Source organism: Grus americana, chromosome 15 (assembly GCF_028858705.1).
Source record: "Grus americana isolate bGruAme1 chromosome 15, bGruAme1.mat, whole genome shotgun sequence".
Lineage (NCBI taxonomy): Eukaryota > Metazoa > Chordata > Aves > Gruiformes > Gruidae > Grus > Grus americana.
Genome location: NC_072866.1, coordinates 4,465,597 through 4,483,949, shown reverse-complemented (window position 1 = coordinate 4,483,949; position 18,353 = coordinate 4,465,597). Strand labels below are relative to the sequence as shown.

Sequence of the window (18,353 nt, the reverse complement as noted above, 5' to 3'; positions counted from 1 at the left end):
ATTGCAAATTTTCATATATAAAAATAAACTTTGAAAATAAACTGTAGTTACCTGTTTTAATGAAAGGATGCTTTGCTTGCCTCACTATAACAACATGCTTCTAAATGTATAGCCGTATGGCACTCCAAATCCAAGCTCTGACTTTCTGGTTGGGCTCTTTGATGATGTCCCATGTGTGCACCAGCTACCTAAGTTCGCACAAACCTCTGTGAATCAAAACCACAGAAGTACAATACAGCTTTACTCGCATCTCCGCCCCGTGCCCAATTCTGAACTTACGCCAATACAACTACATCAGCTTCACCAGTTTATACCAAGGCATTTGTTCTCCCCTCCCAGCCATGCAAAAAGGAAATTTGTCTTAAGTTTTACAGTTCACCATTAGTTAGCATTAATGGTCACTCCTGTTCTGCAAGAATATATTGGATACATGAAATTTGATCATAAAGAGTACTGAGGACTCAGAAAATGAGCCAGAAGAGTATTAAATACGTTGATAATTCTGTTTCACTTTAGCAGGACCTCTAGCATGATTAAGGTTAAGCATGGGCCTAAATGTTTTTGCTAGGACAAAGCCAGAATGGTCAGTACTATACACATCAATCACCTGTTTGAAGCCACTGATGGTGACAGTACTTGTTTCCTGCCTACTCCAGGATTCTTACTCCCTGCAAAAAATTAACTATGTGTGTGGGTGGAAAAGGAGAGATCATCGCTTTTAAACAACTATACAGCTTTCACTTCCATTACATTCTAGAAAATTATAACACTGTTAGAAAAAAATGACATGCTAAGCCATCTTCAGTATGCTAATGGAGGGCATGTTTCTTTCAGCTGTTTCCAAACCCTTTTTTTTTGTTAAAATTTTTCAAGGATTTTCTGAAAATTGATTTTAAAAATGAAAGACAGGAGAAAAGAATAAGAAAAATAGATGAACACTAGTCTTTATATATAAAATACACATACACAAAACATACAATCTTATTTGTTTCACTTCTGCAGAATTTTGCTAATAGGCAGGTATTTTTTATGAAAATGAATCTGCAGTTTTAAAAATTAGCAGCAATATAAGAATTTAGTCACATTGGACTGAAAACTCCCAGGTGATACTACCTGAGTCATAGTTAAAAAGCTCATACAATACACACCTTTTCGAAACTTGTTAAAGACTATTTTTGCACCAATAATACAATGCATTATTTGAATTAATTAATGTAAGAGACTATAATTATTCTACATAGAAATTGGCTGAACAATCAAACTTCCAAAATCTGACAGAGTAGCCCTGAACTTGCCTCCTAGAAAGAAGCAGCTGGTTTTAAAGGTGAACGGCAAGCTAAGGTGGCAGTAGAAGGTCACAAAATACATAAGTATTTCAGGCCCAGCAGTCTAATGCCATAATGTTATGTTTTAGCATAGAACTGAAGCTACTGACAGGAGTGCTCTAACAGTGATTTCACTGTGGACTTGCCCAAAAGTCATTTGAAACAGCAAGGAGATGGGAGGCCACTGTACAGTATAGATGCACACAGAAAAAAACAGAGCCAGAAGTATGCCTGAAAACTGGGCTACACATTCAGGCAGAACAAGATGAAAATGATACAAGAAGGGTCAAGGTTTTGATCCCACCTGTATATAATACCTAAATGGTGCATTAGAAAATGACCAAAATATTCCCCCAGCCAAAGCAGATGCCTAGTTTTGCTAAGGTTCGAGGTTAAAAAAAAAAAAAAAAAAAAAAAGACTTCAGCAATTTCCCTGGAGCCACGTTGCCTGGAAAAGGCAGATCCCTGCAATGCAGTCATCAGCCAATCAATGATGTATGCTCTAATCAGATCCTGACAGAAGTCATCTATTTAAGACCATCTTTCTGCCAAATAATTAATTCTTCTTAATACCTATATCTAGTTCAAAATACCACAAACAATGGTTCTTCCAAATGCTATACACCAACGAGCTTCAAATAATTTCTAATTCCTTCCAACATTGGCCTAACTTTCCCATCTCACAGATCATAAATAATTAAGGTACCACTTTGGCACCCTCTTTATAGCTTGTGCTATATCATATTTGATTCCTTTAAGCTCTTCAAGCCTCACGTTTTCTGGCCACCTTTCCTATTCTCCAAATGCTCTCCATTTTCTCTAAGACTTCTCAGTGGTTTTCTGGTAAAGGAAAATCCCAAACTGAGAAGAAAAAGTAGTTTCCAAGTCTCCTGGTAGTTTCCATCATCCACAGCAACTTTACATCACTGTCCCTAAAAAAGCATTACCACATCAGTACCGTGTACGCTCCGAAAGAGGTGGTAAGCAGCCACTGATTAGCATTGCCTGAGTTAAGTAGAGCCAGGCATTAAATGAAACACTGGCAGATAGAAAAAGCTGTTCTGCATGTCTTCCCCCACCTTCCCAACCACAACTGCCACCACTTTTAGAACTGCTATTTAGACTATTTCCAACCTTCTGCAAGAACCATTTGGGACCAAAGGGTCTTCAAGGGCACCAGAAGCACTATTCAGACTTGACCCCTGTCCACAGCTGCTGACTCTATTCCACTCTTCTAAGCAAAGCTTGAAGTACATGTAGGAGCTGTTCATGCCAAGCATCAATTCCCCAGGCAATTCCTATTATACTTAACAGCAGAAACAAAATACAACATGGATATTTTAGTGACTTTTAAAGTGGAAAATATCACATATACAAATCAAAGATACCTACTGATCTCATACTGATACAAGTATGGCAGATGCTGTCAGAGTTTGAAGAGTTTATTAAGCATCTCTGTTTACAGTAGTGTATAGGGCAAGGGTATAGAAGCTGTTTACAGCTAGGAAAGCCCATCTTTTTCAAGTATGCGGAACACTGGTGAGGTACAGCACATTTGATATTAACACATTTTTCTTCCATACTTAAAGTTTCTATTTGAAAATTACATTAGCTCTTAGAAACAAATTAAAAACCAGCTGCAGTTCAAGATGAACCTAGCTGAATCTTTCCATCAGAAACCAACAACGCTTCGGTTCCACTGAAGTTCAACTTTCTAGCCTTGTTCTTTTAAATATACATTGGTGGCAAATTTAGAGATTTCAAAGACGAATAAAGATAATTATAGTGCTGCTGACTATAAGAGTTTCAGACAGACTCACTGCATGCAAAAATCTAGGAAGTATATGTGGGAAACAATTTGTAGCCCTAGAAAAATCAAGGCTTTCACATTATAGGCCAATTGGTCTTGCATTCGAAGTGCACCATCTCAGCAAATGTTGGTCTCTGAGTACGTGGCCAATCCTTTTTATTAGGCTTGACTAACTCCAAACTTTCCTTTTTGTTGTCAGTACTGCACACTGATTCACCTGCTGCTCTAGTGTCTCACTGGCTAAAGAATGGCCTGTTTATTTTGCATTTCTTTTGGGATGCTCCCACAGAGCTCATTTCTCCTTTCCCTCCTTGCGTTGCCCCAAAACACATCCTTTTACTCCCTCAGCAACTATACGGTACTTGTCATCGCTTTCAAGGGCTCACTTCAGCCTATTCCTACCCTAGCTACTACTGTGAACAACTGAAAGATTAATTTCTTCTTCATATTGCCTTGAATAGTATGCTCCTTCATCTCCTAACCACACTTAAAATGGCATCGATACTTTCTCCTATAATTTCCTCATACCAGGTAAGAGCTTCCTATAAACATCCATGAATGTTCTCTTTCAGCCCATAAAACCTCCTCCTGCCAGAATGCCACACAAAAACATTGACTGGGGGATGAACTGACTGCTCAGTAGCATGGTGACCAATATCTGTTCCTCTGCAAGTCAGCTCTACGTTTGTATCCATCTTAGACTGCAAATTCTTTCTGAAGAGAACTGCGTCTGATACAAGGAGATCATCGCCTATGACAGTAATATGAAAGAACACACACACTCAAAAGGTATCTACTTAGCTTCATGTTTTCAGGAACATGTGAAGGCAGAGATTTTTACATAACTGGCTTGCCCTCGTCTACATCATTAAAAACCTTCACTTCCTGCTTAGGCTAGATTGCTAGAGATACATATTCATCTCCTGATAGCAGGTAGACTGATACCCTTCAGCGAGTCTCAAAACACATTCACCTACATAGGTGACAAATGTATGCTAGAGAGGGGAAGCAGGTTAAGAAATGGAGTTAATGGATGCCTCTGTGGCTGGACTTCCCTTTGGCTACCACAGAAATGTAAGGACCTGTCATCATCTGCACATATCATGGCACAAAACTGGAGAACAATCTGTGAACCACTACTCCCTGAAAACACAAGCAAATAGCTATAGGTGCCTTTAGACTCACTATGTTTTTAGCATGACCAGCAGGTCAAGGGAGGTGATTCTCTCCCTCTACTCTGCTCTCGTGAGACCCCACCTGGAGTACTGCGTCCAGCTCTGGGGTCCCCAGTACAAGACAGACATGGAGCTGTTGGAGCAAGTCCAGAGGAGGCCACGAAGCTGATCGGAGGGCTGGAGCACCTCTGCTATCAAGACAGGCTGAGAGAGCTGGGGTTGTTCAGCCTGGAGAAGAGAAGGCTCCAGGGAGACCTTACTGCAGGATTAATCAGAGAACTTCAGTTATTTAATGTGCTGGGCACTGAACTAAGAAGGAGGATAACATTAGACTATGCAAGAAGTCACATAGAAAATAATCTTCTAAAGCTACAAAAATTGTTGCAGCCCACATGGTGATGCGAGTTGTTTGTAAGGCAGCTCCTTCAATGAACAGCTCCATGGACCTGTACAATTCTATTTGTGAAGGGAGTTTCTCTATCTCCTGTTGTACTGGATCACTCAGAAAAGTTAGATGCACAATTGGAAGAAAATACTATTGCTTTAACTACCAAGAGTCGATTTTGACATGCATAAATTACTACTTATTCACAACACCAAGGATGTGTTGCAAAGGTCTTCGCTATGTTTCTCATGTCTTAATGAGCACTACCTTGTTTTCCTTTACTTATGGAGCTCCATACTGGCTTTTATTACATAATTCCTACCAGCTAGACAGTATACCAAATCAGTTGTATTTTCAATGTTGACTTCTTTGAGAACAAACTCCCATCTCCAGGCTACTTCAGATATCTTCCACTACTCTGCTCTTGAGTTTATCTACCATTTCTTAAAAAGTTGAAATAAACCTCCAATCTATGTGGTTAAGCAATTTTGAAAATTTTGTATGAAATGTAGAACAGAGACTTTCAAGATCTTATGCTTGTTTGACATCATGCAGTTACAGCCAAACTACTGAAAATGGCATACATCTTCCAGTGGCATAAATGATAAGCAGCATTACCTATATCTGTTTTTAAAAATGTCAAGCTATATATATGTATTTCACAAAATATGTATTACTATCATACTTTCACATATCTTCCTTAACCTCATTCATTTATTCTTCTCTTTCATGTGCTGGATCCAAGATGCCCAAGAAATATGTATTTTTTGCATTTATCTTCCCAACAGGTAGGAGCAGGCTGTAATCTTTCCCTTGGGGTACATTCATTTGCAACTACAGACCAGCAGCAACAAAATATATTTTTCCTTGCAAATCAGGAACAGAGTAACTTCTAGTCAATATCCAGTCTTAATGAATCCTATTGATATACTCAAGCAATGCCATGATAGATGATCACCCATTCCACACAGGATTTTTGCCAATACTTGAGCACACAACCAGTCTCACTCAGTATCAGTCCATGGCCGTCTTGTTGACGCTAACATGCATGAAAGAGGATCTTGGGAATATAACAGTGTGTTCTAGAACAGACAAGCCACCTGCCTGTCACTGTCATCTATGAGACTGTGGTTGTGTGGGGATTATAGACAGCCATACGTTTTTATTGCCAAATCTGGTCAAACGGACTTCTCTTTATTGCTGTAGTCAGGCTACTCTGACTACTGTATCACAGGGAGCTATGACTTCTTCTTGACCCCAATTAGCACATTCATTATTCATCAAAGTACAGTTTTCATTTGCTTCCCTTGGGAACAGCAGAGTATCACTGTGAAGATCTTTCAATACAACTTCACCTCCTTAATACACACTGGATTTGCTGACAAGTAACAGCTACTTATTCCCCTGAGTAAAGTTCATATTAATAGGACTGCATAGTGAATCATGAGATGGTATTAAGTCATGCCTCCTGCCTGTATAAATACATCATTCAAGCACCCTACTATGCCAAGTGCAATGGTTTGATTGCAGAAACCAGCATAGGGTAGATATCCTATGTGAGCAGGGTGCCTTGGAGAAATAACCTATTCAAACCCCAAAATAATAAAGACCCTACAGGTTTTTAAAGGGATCAGAGGGAATTTCTGTTCAGAACTGACAAGTTTCATATTCTCCAGAGATAAAATATCAAGACTTGAAGGCATTAGATGTAATGCAAGCTATAATTCAGCCCAATTCAAGACATCGGCAATAGTTTAAGTACGGAAGTTTAGCCAAGAACTACAAGCTAGGAGCATCTGAGGCAGGCAGGATTTGGCTGAAAGCAGTAGAAGGCACAGTTGATATGAAGTTTGCCGCCAAATCTGAATACCGCAAAGTTAAGAAAGCTTTTCCAACTTTATTGCTACTTTATGTCTTAAGTCAATTCAGTTTCATAGGCATCTCCTAACACAACTGTTCGGATACACACTTAATCCCATGTTCAGCAATCCAGCCACCACTCCTAAACTCAGTCTGATGTTTTACAGGTTGCTGCTGTGCACAGCCTATCCAGGCAACAGATTACACAGCACGGGGGTACCTGCCTTTTCCTGAGATGGCTCAGATCTCTTCTGCCCATAGTCTGAGGGTCTGTGACTGGGGCCAGACCAGTGTGGGTGGAATTGTTCCGGTACTCTGCAGGCACCTTCAAGTAAGCAGCTAGTACATAGGAAAACTACTTTGAAAGAATAAAATTCTCTGGATTAAGTTTCAACAAAACTTCCTGGTAATACAGCAAATATATCTCACCTTAAAGAATCACATCATATGTTTTCTTTCCTCCCCTTCCGCAAGACCTCTTAGACAATAATCTACTGTCATTATACATTCCAGTCCTAAATAACTATTCTACCAAACAGGTGATTTTCTTCAGCAACCACAGTGGATACTGAATTCATGTGAGTACTTGATTTCTGACGTTCCCTCTCCCAACAGCTTCCTCAGGACAAGGTAAACCTATGGGGATCATGCTACTGATCAGAATAACAGAAGAGGACAGAATAAGCACCGATGAACAGAAAACCCTAACACTGCTGTATCAATGCCAGATGGTAAGAGCCCTTCCTGTCATCCTCTTATAAACTTTTTTACTTTTGGTTAATTCAATTTGATATTAGAAAGGAATACAGAAAGGATGGCCTTTTTAATCTCACCTTCATTTAGGTTTTAATCAACCTTTGTCAATCCCATCAGCAAAGGACTGGCATAAATTTGTGCAGAGGAGGATGACAACAGAAGATTATTTCTGGTTTTATTGATATCAGTATTTTAGCTGACTTTAGCTGATATTAGGGTTATTACTTGGATACAAGTAAGATTTTATTGCTGCAAGAAAGAAGACAGAGTTAGTAGGCTCCTCCTAAAATGCAAGGTGTGCCCAATTCTCCTGCAGTGCAACATAGGAGAATCAGACACCAAAAATTTAACCCAAACTCTTTGACAGAGGGCATCTTACCTTTTCCCAAGATTTTTCAATAGCGATCTGTCCCTAGCTAGAAGAAATGCAACCCATGATACTATCTAGTAAAAAAGCAAAACACCAAAATGCCTGTTACTGAACACCAGGAACAAGTGAAAATAAGTATGATAGTCCTCTACAGGTTTTGACTTGTGTTGCTCAACAAACATGAACTACACTGAAAGTTCCTATCCTCTTGTTCCCACAGACATAACTTTTGCACATCTGGATTATAAATGCTATTATTGGAACATCTCTCTGGTATTGCAATGACAGAAAAGTGCTACATAGCTGCTTCTACAGCACTGTTAGATTTCAGGGTAATTAATGAGTCATCTGGGACTAGTGAATTCTTACAGAAATTATTTTCAAAGGTTTTTATAATTCCCTCAATTTTTTTCTTAATTATAGGTCTCCTTCACGGCCTGCTTCCTTAGATGCTTGTGTAATCTAGTACTACTGCATAAGCAATGGAAGTTAACAACCTTTTTGTTGTCTACTGATCTATTTGGCCATTTCTGGTACTAGTAAAAGAGCTAAATTTCCTGAGTTATTGTCTCCTTACTGTTCAGCCCTGATTAGCTCTTTAAGATGACACAAACAAAACATTGAACGGTTTTGTGCTCCACAGCCCTAATTCCTCATGAAGCTATGCAAATAACCAGTGTCCGCTGCTATCACAGATCAGACACCGCCTGCTGTAACTCAGCTTCCTTCATAAATCTGTGAAAATAACCTTCCCTTTGAGTTTCCATAAAGCAGTTTCAAAGTTCATTTTCTGCTGGAAGTGGGCACGTCAGCTGTTTAATTTTAGTGCAAATAAGCACTTAAAACTATTCTCAAGCAAAATATACAAGAATATGACAGGAAAAAATGCACATGAACTGTACAATGCATTAATTTTACAGCAAAGCCAAGGATAACATCTTTAGTGGAAGTCAATAAACTGTGTTGATCTACCCGAGCAGAGATTCTGATCCTGGTTTTCTCTCCCATTAAAATCCATCTCTACATTACATACGAGAAAAAAGCCTGTGAATGCTCCATTCCCACGCATGGATTTGAAGACACGTGCATGCTTTGTTTGGCTGTACACACGCCACACATATGTTTGTTTATAACCAGCAGTTCCTAAGAGACACACCCTACCAAACCATTTCGCAATAAACATTGTAGAAAAAAACCCAAACAAAACCACAATACCCCCTCCCCCCCACACTGGTTTTCTGGAAACACCTTGAAAACAAAGTTCCCTGCAAACAACATTACCCTGGCATTCCGTCATTTTTTTAGAAAACTATATTTAGAAGTTCCTGCTGGAGCTTCCATTTGTCACATGTTTGTGGACAGTCAAAACTGCAAGTGCAATCCTCCAAGTCTACTGAGGAGCATTTACTGACACTTGAAGGAACAGATTTGAAAACCCTGTTTCACGTTCACGTCTTGGCAGGGGAGTACGGAGGGTTGTTCTGCCCTGAGTAAGATCTGTGAGAGTAAAACCAGTTTGAGCATTGCCTTCCCCAACTGATGGGAACAGTGTAAACTTTCACCCAAAAATAATTCAATTCAATTAATACTTCTTCTGTAATCAGTAAGAGTTCCTCAGTAGCTGTTTCAGTACTAAATGAAAGTTAATACAGACTTCTAATTTTTCATTCGCATTCACAACTCCAGAGCATTATTTAAATATAAAATGTTTAGTGAAATCAATTTAGTAGTGGCAAAATCAACTTAACCCATGTATTATAAACTAGAAATTCCCTATTAAGTAAAAACTGTCTAAGATCATCACATATTTTTTAACGGAGTAGCATTTATTCAACCAAAATAGAAGATTATTGTGCAAATACTAGACAACTAATTACATAATGTACCTTTACAAAATTACATAATGTGGGTGCAGCTTGTTTCCCTGTTTTGTGTTTGAAAAATAGATTGTTTAATAACCCATCAAAGCTATCTGTAAACCAAGGAAACAATAGAGCAGATGTTGACTGTTGTCTTGTGCCTCACAGACATAATTAAATACAATGAAACACTCCGCACCCAAATAATAGAAGACAAACAAATACAAAAATAGTACTTTATAAACATAAACCTCATTTACTGGGCACCTGTCTTATATTAATCTGTGATATTTAAACCACTGATGAAAATGGAAAAGAAGGTATTTATCTGCCTTCAGACTACAGAACAAACTACAAACAAAAATTTCCTCTCAGTAGTAAGTAGCTTTAACTGCTGCAATACAGATTCCCACGTTGCTGACTTTCATAAAGCTAGGAGGGAACTGTAGTTGCTGTTGCAACAAAGCCAGGACAGGGCAGTCACATTTTCTGTAAGCAAAAGCCACATGAATCAATGACTCTGAATGATCCAAGCAGACGAAACCCACTGCGCCTGCTGTGTAATACAAAGTCTTAAGGTTCCCCTGGAAAGCCAGATTCCCTTTAACTGCAAAACACGATCCCTTTAATTATTTTCTACCTGCCTCCCCTTTTGTAAAACAGTAATGGAAAGTAAAGATTAGATTGTATAAGTATCAAACCAAGTGCTTATTTTATGGGACACTCTCCTAGAACATTCTTTAATGCCCAATTTCACATCAGATTTTCAAAGCTTTTTTTAAGTGTCCTTCTTTATCTTCATTTCTATAATCAAATGTAGATACATACTTTCTTTAGTAATATCAGTATTGATTCACTATTTGAAAAAAATCATTATGTGAAATAATTCAAAATTAAGTACCCAATCCTGCAGTTGCTATTAAGAAACAGTTTCCAGTTAAAAAAAAAAAAAAAATCCCAATACAACAAAACTCGCTTTGAAAATTAACACACATTTATTGTAAAAGAACATGGAAGTATATTTTTGCTAATAAAAATTATCTTGATTTTAAAATAATAAATGATTTAATAAGTGTTATTAATTTTTTTACTTTAGATAAAGAATACAAAATTGCTTTGTTTACTGGAAACATGTCTTGCCTTTACATTTTATTTAGCTGTTTCCAAGAAATAAGACAGAATATAATGTGATCTGCATGTCTTTATGTTAATAAAACCATGCTAGCCTCTTTCCATAGACAACACCATAAAGCATAAATACCAAATGGATAACAAATGGAAGTATAATGCCACTATGAAGCAAACCAATCAACCCTAAAACAACTGAGATGATCTCATCCAGTAGGTCATTCATTCTTTATAGAAAAGAAATTAAAATATTCCTGGGTGAATCAGATTAAGAAAAAAAAAAAAAAAACAAACAACAAAACCCCCACCCCCTCAGCAGCTCTGAAAGGTTGTAAAGCACTAAATTCCTTTGATTTATGAAGGCAGCATCCACCACATTGAGCAAAACAACTCAGCATGCCGGGACCCCTTTCCCTGAAATTCCTTTATTAACACAACCTGGCTCTGCTAGTGAACAAAAGCAGTGGTGCGGTGTGTATAAATCATTAATACTATGCTGTGCAATGGCTGAATTTCCTGTGTGAGCTGGAAAGCCTTCCTGCACAACAGGGATTTTGGGGTTGGAATTGGCTGCTATGAAATGTACTTCATCATTCTCTGTGTTTGACGCTTCCCAATAGCTTTGTACTTTTCCCTTCCTTTTTCTCCCCCAAGCCCAGCAACTGCAATAGAAATTTATTGGATTTTATGTCTGCAAATAAAGGAAAAGAAGGAAAGAAGCAAGTTAGCCCATTTAGAAGTAGAATCCTTTTCCCTTCACTTAAAGACAGGTTGTGTTCAAACAAAATCTACTACTAATAAATAAATTTTGAATTTTTTAAATGTTTAGTTTACCACTTTAAACTGAAAAAAACCTACTGAAAGTGAGGCTAGTCTTAACAAAAAAAACAAAACAAAACAAAAAAAAAAAAAAAACCAAAAAAACCCACCAAACTATTGTCACTGTAAAGGTGACTCCTCTCCAAATGAAATTATTTTCCATTGGAGCATTTATTTTATTTGATTCAAGAGCAGGCAGAAAGAAGGGCAATGTCTGGGCACAAGGAACTCCTGAAGTTAGCTGTATCAGCATTTTTACTTTATGTGTACCAAAAATCTTTCCACAGAGCAACAGGCAATTTCATGTACATGTGCTAAGCATGGTATTCTAAGTGGAGCTGGAAAAGATAGTAGCAACAGGAATAGAAAAATAAACCAAAGCTCTTGGAATTGCAATTTCTGAACACTCCTGTATTTTTGCAGCGACACACACTGAACTTGGACAGGGAACATCAAAACTACTTATCTTGCCTCTGAAGTAGATGTAATACAAAAATGACAAAGTTGAATGTTTTTTCAAACTTAGAAATGAAATAGCAAGTAGTCTTTATAAAACATCCTGCACTAAAATACTGCTTTTGGGGCTAGACTTAGAAAAACTGGGGTATGACAAAGTAATGCTAGAAAAGCAGTCTCAAACTGTATGCTACCCATCAGGAAAAATGACATGCATTATAAAGGTAACTAAGGTCACAATCAGTCTTTCAGCTAGGCCAGAGCACAATTCTGAAGGTATCAAGCATCAGCACCACCGACAAACCAATGTATTGCCATCTAAACCGTAAATATTTAAGACATCTGGAATGCAGTTTTGCAAAAGTGAATGAGCTCAAGTCAGAATAGGGAAACAATCCAGTGTGCCATTTTACACTTACACAGCCGTCCAGCAGACTAAAGATTACAAGAATAAGCCTGCAATGCATGCAGAAGTCCCTCTGCATTACACAATAATGACATTCTGAACGGAAATAAATGAAGCCCCTGCAGTGCTATTCTGTCAGCTTTTGAAAGTAAATAACTTTGCTTCTGACAAGAGAGAGACATTTTTTTCCTCCTCCTGCCATAGAGCATTAATTGAGCTATGCAGCCATGTAACATCCCAGAGACAGGACTAATACATGACAAGGAAAAAATGCTTAAGACAGGAGGGGACACTGATTGAATATATGGGCTGCCTGAGGTCTTTTCACCCCCAAATTTTGACACTAGCTCTGTTTTGACAAGATCTTATTCTCTGGGAGAACTTCTAACAGGTTTTTCATCTAACTCTTACCGAAACTTAGTTCAAACAAATACTTTAAATTCACACTATCTTATGAAAAACAGTGCTATTATGAAAACATAAGCTTGTATTTTAAAACTTCTTACCATTCCTTGTTTGTGAAGAAAATTTCATGCCCATAATCAGTACCTGTAATTAACTATTTAATTTATAGAAGGCTTACTAGCCACAGTAATGATAATGAAGATAGCTATAAAAGAAGAGGCTATGAGAAGTAAAACCGAAGAAGCAGTCTTCAGAACTACATAATAAACGTTAGTGCAAGTCAGTAAGGAATTGAGGCAAGGCGCATCATAAGTATATACACACACATCTCACAAATATATATGAGATTATACTATTAGATTCATGCACAGTTACAAAAAAGGCACATTCGAGATGTTACAGACAGGAAGACCAACAATTTTTGGTGTGTTTTGATATAAAGGGTCAAAAGGTAAATTTAAAAAATGATCCAAGATGAAAGCACTTGCATTCTTATTCATGAGTGTCTGAACATCTGAAGTATTGCAATTCTAAAGCACCACACACTTTCTTTCCATATCTGGGGGAAAAAAATAAAAATCAGTGACTCACTGTGAACAAAAAATAATTCACTGAATGCTTCAGTTCTTACTACAGCATCTAATTTTGATTCTGCATGTGTTCAACACAACGAGAAAAAGCAGGATCAAAACACAGTGAGATCTCTCCACAGCTGGAGCCTGCTATAGTGCAAAAGACCAAAGGCCCAACTACAACTAGTCAGGATACTACAGGCATTAGAAATGCTATTTTCTCTAATTAAATTCACTGGGCTGCTGCACTGACAGAGTAGGAGGGGAAGCAAAATGTAAAAGAAGCCAATGGCACTGCACTAGGCAACTCAGAGGTAAATGAGCAATGCTAGCAAAGAAATGACAGGGGTTCCTCAGGAGAGCTCTTGTACTACACATCACACTTTAAAACTGATAAATCAATCACACATACACCTTTAAAAGGCAGGAAAGCTTGAAGGATTCTTAGAGGGTGTTGACTTCTCCTTTCCACTAACATTATTCTAACTCTATAAAGCAAGGTGATAAATTCCAGTGTCACGATTTCCATCGCTTTCGTTTATACTACCTATTAAATACTTCAAAAATACTTCAAACAGAATTAATATTAACATGATGATAATATTTATTTACCCATTCAGAAACTCACACATTCAAACCAAAAAAACTTCACAGTCTAGTATTGCATGACTACTTGTCAAAAAAAACCTAAACAAACTGAATGAAATATCTACTAGTTGCCCTGAGAAAAACCCCCGCTTAAATAACCAACACACACTTTCCTTGGCGTAAAATATCACACCACACATTTTTTCAGAAAATAAACATCCATATAGATATTTAACAGAGATCAATGAATACTGACAACTTACGAATAGCTCACAACAGAAAATCTAGCCATCACTTTTCAGTTGTTTAAAAATTTTCAAAGAACCTAGTTATAAAAACAATGACTCTAAGCCAAAAATATTCACGTGCTTCTGCCACATGGTAGCTCCTTTGCAACTGCTCTTGCTCTTATATTCCAAAGCAGCAAGTAACCTTCTTAACTGGTTCTGGTTGGTTGGAGGGGGTTAGTATTTGGGGTTGGGTTTGGTTTTTTGGTTGGGTTTTGTTGCTGTTTTGTTTGGGGTTTTTTTGTTTTCTTTTTTCCTTCTTCTGGTATTTAAAAAGAGGGGAGTACTTAACTAAAGCACCTGCTCTCCCTATTGTGAGAAGAAACTGACCCTTGTTTGACAACCTGTAGTTAAATGCCCCAAACTAGCTCTTATTCAGAATGAATACTGCAACCGCACTTGATCTCTAAGCCACTCCTCATTAGTCTCTGGAAAACAACAAAACAGCTCTTGTGAGACAAAAGATATGTAAACACGTACATTTGTCTTGAATCAGAGGTAGAGTCTCAAATACCAGCTTCGAAGTTTATTGGTGAATACCAAATTATCTTATTTACCCTAATTAAGATAAACAACACATCAAAACATCATTCCTTACTTCTGCATTAACAGTACTTCTGGATGCAACAATTACAGTCCCACCTTTTGAGGTCTGTTTCATTCATATAGTAAAATTCCCGAAGAGTGCCACACAGCTCCCTTAGGTGCAAATGCATCCACATGATATTGTTTGCAGCACGGTAATTCCTTTTTTTGTTTTAACAGAGTACTATAATTGATCTGACAAAGTACAGGTTTTTGCCCTACACATATGAATAAACAAGCACTATGTTTCTCTTGGGGCAGTGAAGCTGGTTAAATGAATCAGAAAACCCTGAAAAGATTGCCTACCCTCAGTCCATCAGCTACTGGACAATTATTCAAGGCCCAGCTGTAAGAAAAACAGATGGTGAGTGAGCATTAGTAACGTGGACTTCTTTTCACTCATGCAGTCATAAGCAGAGGTTGTATGTTCTCACATGAAAATTGCCATGAAATAGCAGACTGAGGAACAACATTGTGCAAAGACTCCAATTCGTAAGCTAGCAGATGCTTAAAATTTTCATGAGCAAAAGTCAGATTAACTGATTTTACAGGAGAGCCACAGAGTGAGTACTATAAACGGACTAGGTAAAGAAAGGCAGTATTCTCATGACAGGCTTAAACAGTGTCATCATAAAATATCAGTTATTGAATTCAACTAACACACCTGATCCTTTGAAGACTCACTAAAGTATAAAATGCAAAAGACATATACTTAGAACTGTAACTGCAATGGTGGCATTCAGCAATTGCTGTGCTTGCGCTCTATAAAAAAGGTAAACTGTGTCCAGGAATTGTTCATCCATTTTAATTCTTTACACAATTTCAGCACAAAGATAATCTGTTCTAATCCTTATTCCATTATTGACACTATTGACTACATCAATTGAAAATGCTACCAAATAAATCAACGTTGAATTAAGCCATGAAGAAAGAATGTGATAAAAAGTCTTTCAGACTCCTATCAATCATCAGATCCAGAAGCATGACATAAGTAACTGAGTGGGGAATTCAGCTTTTCTCCATAGTCATAACGCTTAAGGCCCAAATAAAATTACACTAATTTACCATGTAAGCACGAATGGAATAGCTGGGGTAGAGATGGAGGGTTTGTTGGTTTTTGTTTTGTTTTCATGGTGGATTCTTTTCGTCATTGATACCAGAGCTGTACCGTGAACTACTTTCTTGTTAAAGACAGAAAAGGTTGATATTGAAGTTTCAGTTCAATTGTTTTCGATCTGTGAATGTCCACTATGAGCAATTGCTCCATTTAAGAGGAATTACCCTTTGTACAAACCACTTCACTATTTAAAACAAAGCACATCTATCATCATTAAACAGAAAAAAAAAATTACCAATTTTAAAATAATGACAGCAGCACCGTATACTATGACATGGAATATTATTTGATGTTTCAAAACAACAGTTGTCTTTGTTACTTTACTCAGAAAATACCAACTAAATAACCCTATGTCCAGGCAAACATATATGACAGGGAAATACCAGTTAACAGAACCAAGCTGCCATTAACATATGCTAAATCCCAATTTACAGGCAGTCAAAATTTTGTTGCAAAAATTACTTGACACTAGCATTTGATGTAAGCTTGTGGTCAGAAATTATTTCTTGCATTGATATGTCATATTAAGGAGAAAACAGGTGTACTTAGCTGTTTCTAACACCATGAAATATTACCAAATGATAGGGTGCACTACACATCCGAGTTCCCTTTTCCTTTGTTGAAATCTTTAAAATACTAACACTAGGTAAAATTCTAACCCAAATGCATCTACACTTTTCCCAGTTGTCCCTATCTGTATAATGACGCAGTAAAAACTTCCAAATCAAAACCCTATCTCCTCCTTCTGTTTGTTGCTGCCACTGATACAGTCATTTTGGTTTTCATGTTCTTTGCAATCTCTTTCTGGATTTCTAAATTTAGAAGCAGCTTAGTAGGAGAACATCCAAATAATTTCAGACCATTTTAAATAGCTTAACTAACTGGGAAGCATCCTTCAGTTTTTGTGGGCTTTTTCAAGTGAATATCTCACTGACAGTTAATCCATAATGTGAACTAGGCCTCTATTTTATTTATAATTTTCAACTTTATTTTCAACAGTTAAGCTTTAAATGTTTTTAGGTGAAGCATCCTTTATGCACAAACTGGTTTAAATCAATTTATTTCCTCACTTAGCTCTTAAAATATTATATATGTGTGTAATCTGGAAGATATCAGAGCAAATACCACTGGAACAAGTAGTAGAGCACTTCTACGGGTACACTGTGGAAAACAATTTATCTATTTATACTAAACAAACTGACCAAGCGGTGTTAGTTTAGCAACTAAATAATGGCCAATTTTAAATGACTACCAACACACAGATTTTCCCAAATGATTAATACAGCTCTACAGAAAACCACTATCCTCATGGCTACATAAATATTTATTGACAGGAAGACTGGTTTGCCCATCTTGAGAAGAACGTAATGCCTTTTATAGTCTTTCAGGAAAGACATATATCCAATTATAAAACTTAAACGTGACAGAACACTAAAGTATTTGGCAGATACACACAAAGATAGAGAATAATTTTTTCATAGATTCTAAATAGATAGAAAAGTTTAACAACTGAGAGAGTGCTCAGTTGTAAAACAGATGTCTGAATTCATTTTAATTGAGGTGCGAGTGAGCAGACATATTTGAAGTACAATTTTTAGAGGAAAAAAAAAATAATAGGTTCACATAATGTCTATATACTGCTGGTCACAGGATCCACAGGCAGGGGGGAATCACTAGTTATTAAGTTGCCAGATAAAGCTTTCAGGTTACCAGTATTTAAGATCGACAGGCAACTTTATAGAGGGAGAAAAACATTTGCAGGTTCACTGAAATAGTGATATTGGCACTAAACATACAAAACATACGTATTTTTGTAGGCTTGCTAGATATTATCAGATATGGGATAAACATTAAAAAAACCAAGTAGACTGTCATGATAAAAATTTATTAATATTTTTCAAAAACATAAAACACTTCTTATCCTTTCCTATTTAAAACCTGAACCGTGTTACGTTAGCTTTGTAGGTAATGTCACCACAGTACTATCTTTCTGCCTGAATAATTTCGAAATAAAGTAACATTGTTTCTAAAGAAATACTTAACCAAATACATAAAACAATAAATCATATCTGAACTAAGATGATAATTATCTGACTCTCTAGGAATCCAGAATAACTAAAATGCCAACCAGCAAAAGAAGCAACAAGCACAGAATTTTGAACCTGTCACAATTATCATCATCAATTCAGATGACTTTTTAACTTATATGTAATTGTGATTAGTAGAGGCAGAATGATTCTAAACTGACAATAGGATTAACCAGATGAGAAAGCCAACACTTAAAAAAAAATAGATACTTTCAGTGTGGCAGTTAATCCACTTAAAGAGTTAAAAATTATTCGCTAGATATAGCACTTTGTAAAGTGCATTAGCAATCACTTCTCATCTCTCTCTCAAATGGAATAGATGGAACCGAATTCACTATTTTAAAGTAATCATTATGGTTGCAC

At 37.0% G+C, this 18,353-nt stretch overlaps 1 protein-coding gene across 35 annotated transcripts in view; it reads right to left on the bottom strand.

Moving 5' to 3' along the window:
- Positions 1 to 18,353, bottom strand: part of RBFOX1 (RNA binding fox-1 homolog 1) — a 907,584-nt gene that overhangs the window by 259,057 nt on the left and 630,174 nt on the right. For 8 of the 35 annotated variants that reach the window (XM_054843160.1, XM_054843147.1, XM_054843134.1 and 5 more), the window contains exon 4: positions 52 to 206. The exons of 26 other annotated variants lie outside the window; for them this stretch is intronic. The gene's annotated coding sequence lies outside the window, so the exon portion shown is untranslated. Of the gene's footprint in view, positions 1 to 51; positions 207 to 15,092; positions 15,133 to 18,353 lie in introns of all 35 variants that reach the window. One more of the 35 variants, XM_054843157.1, reaches the window with a different exon arrangement.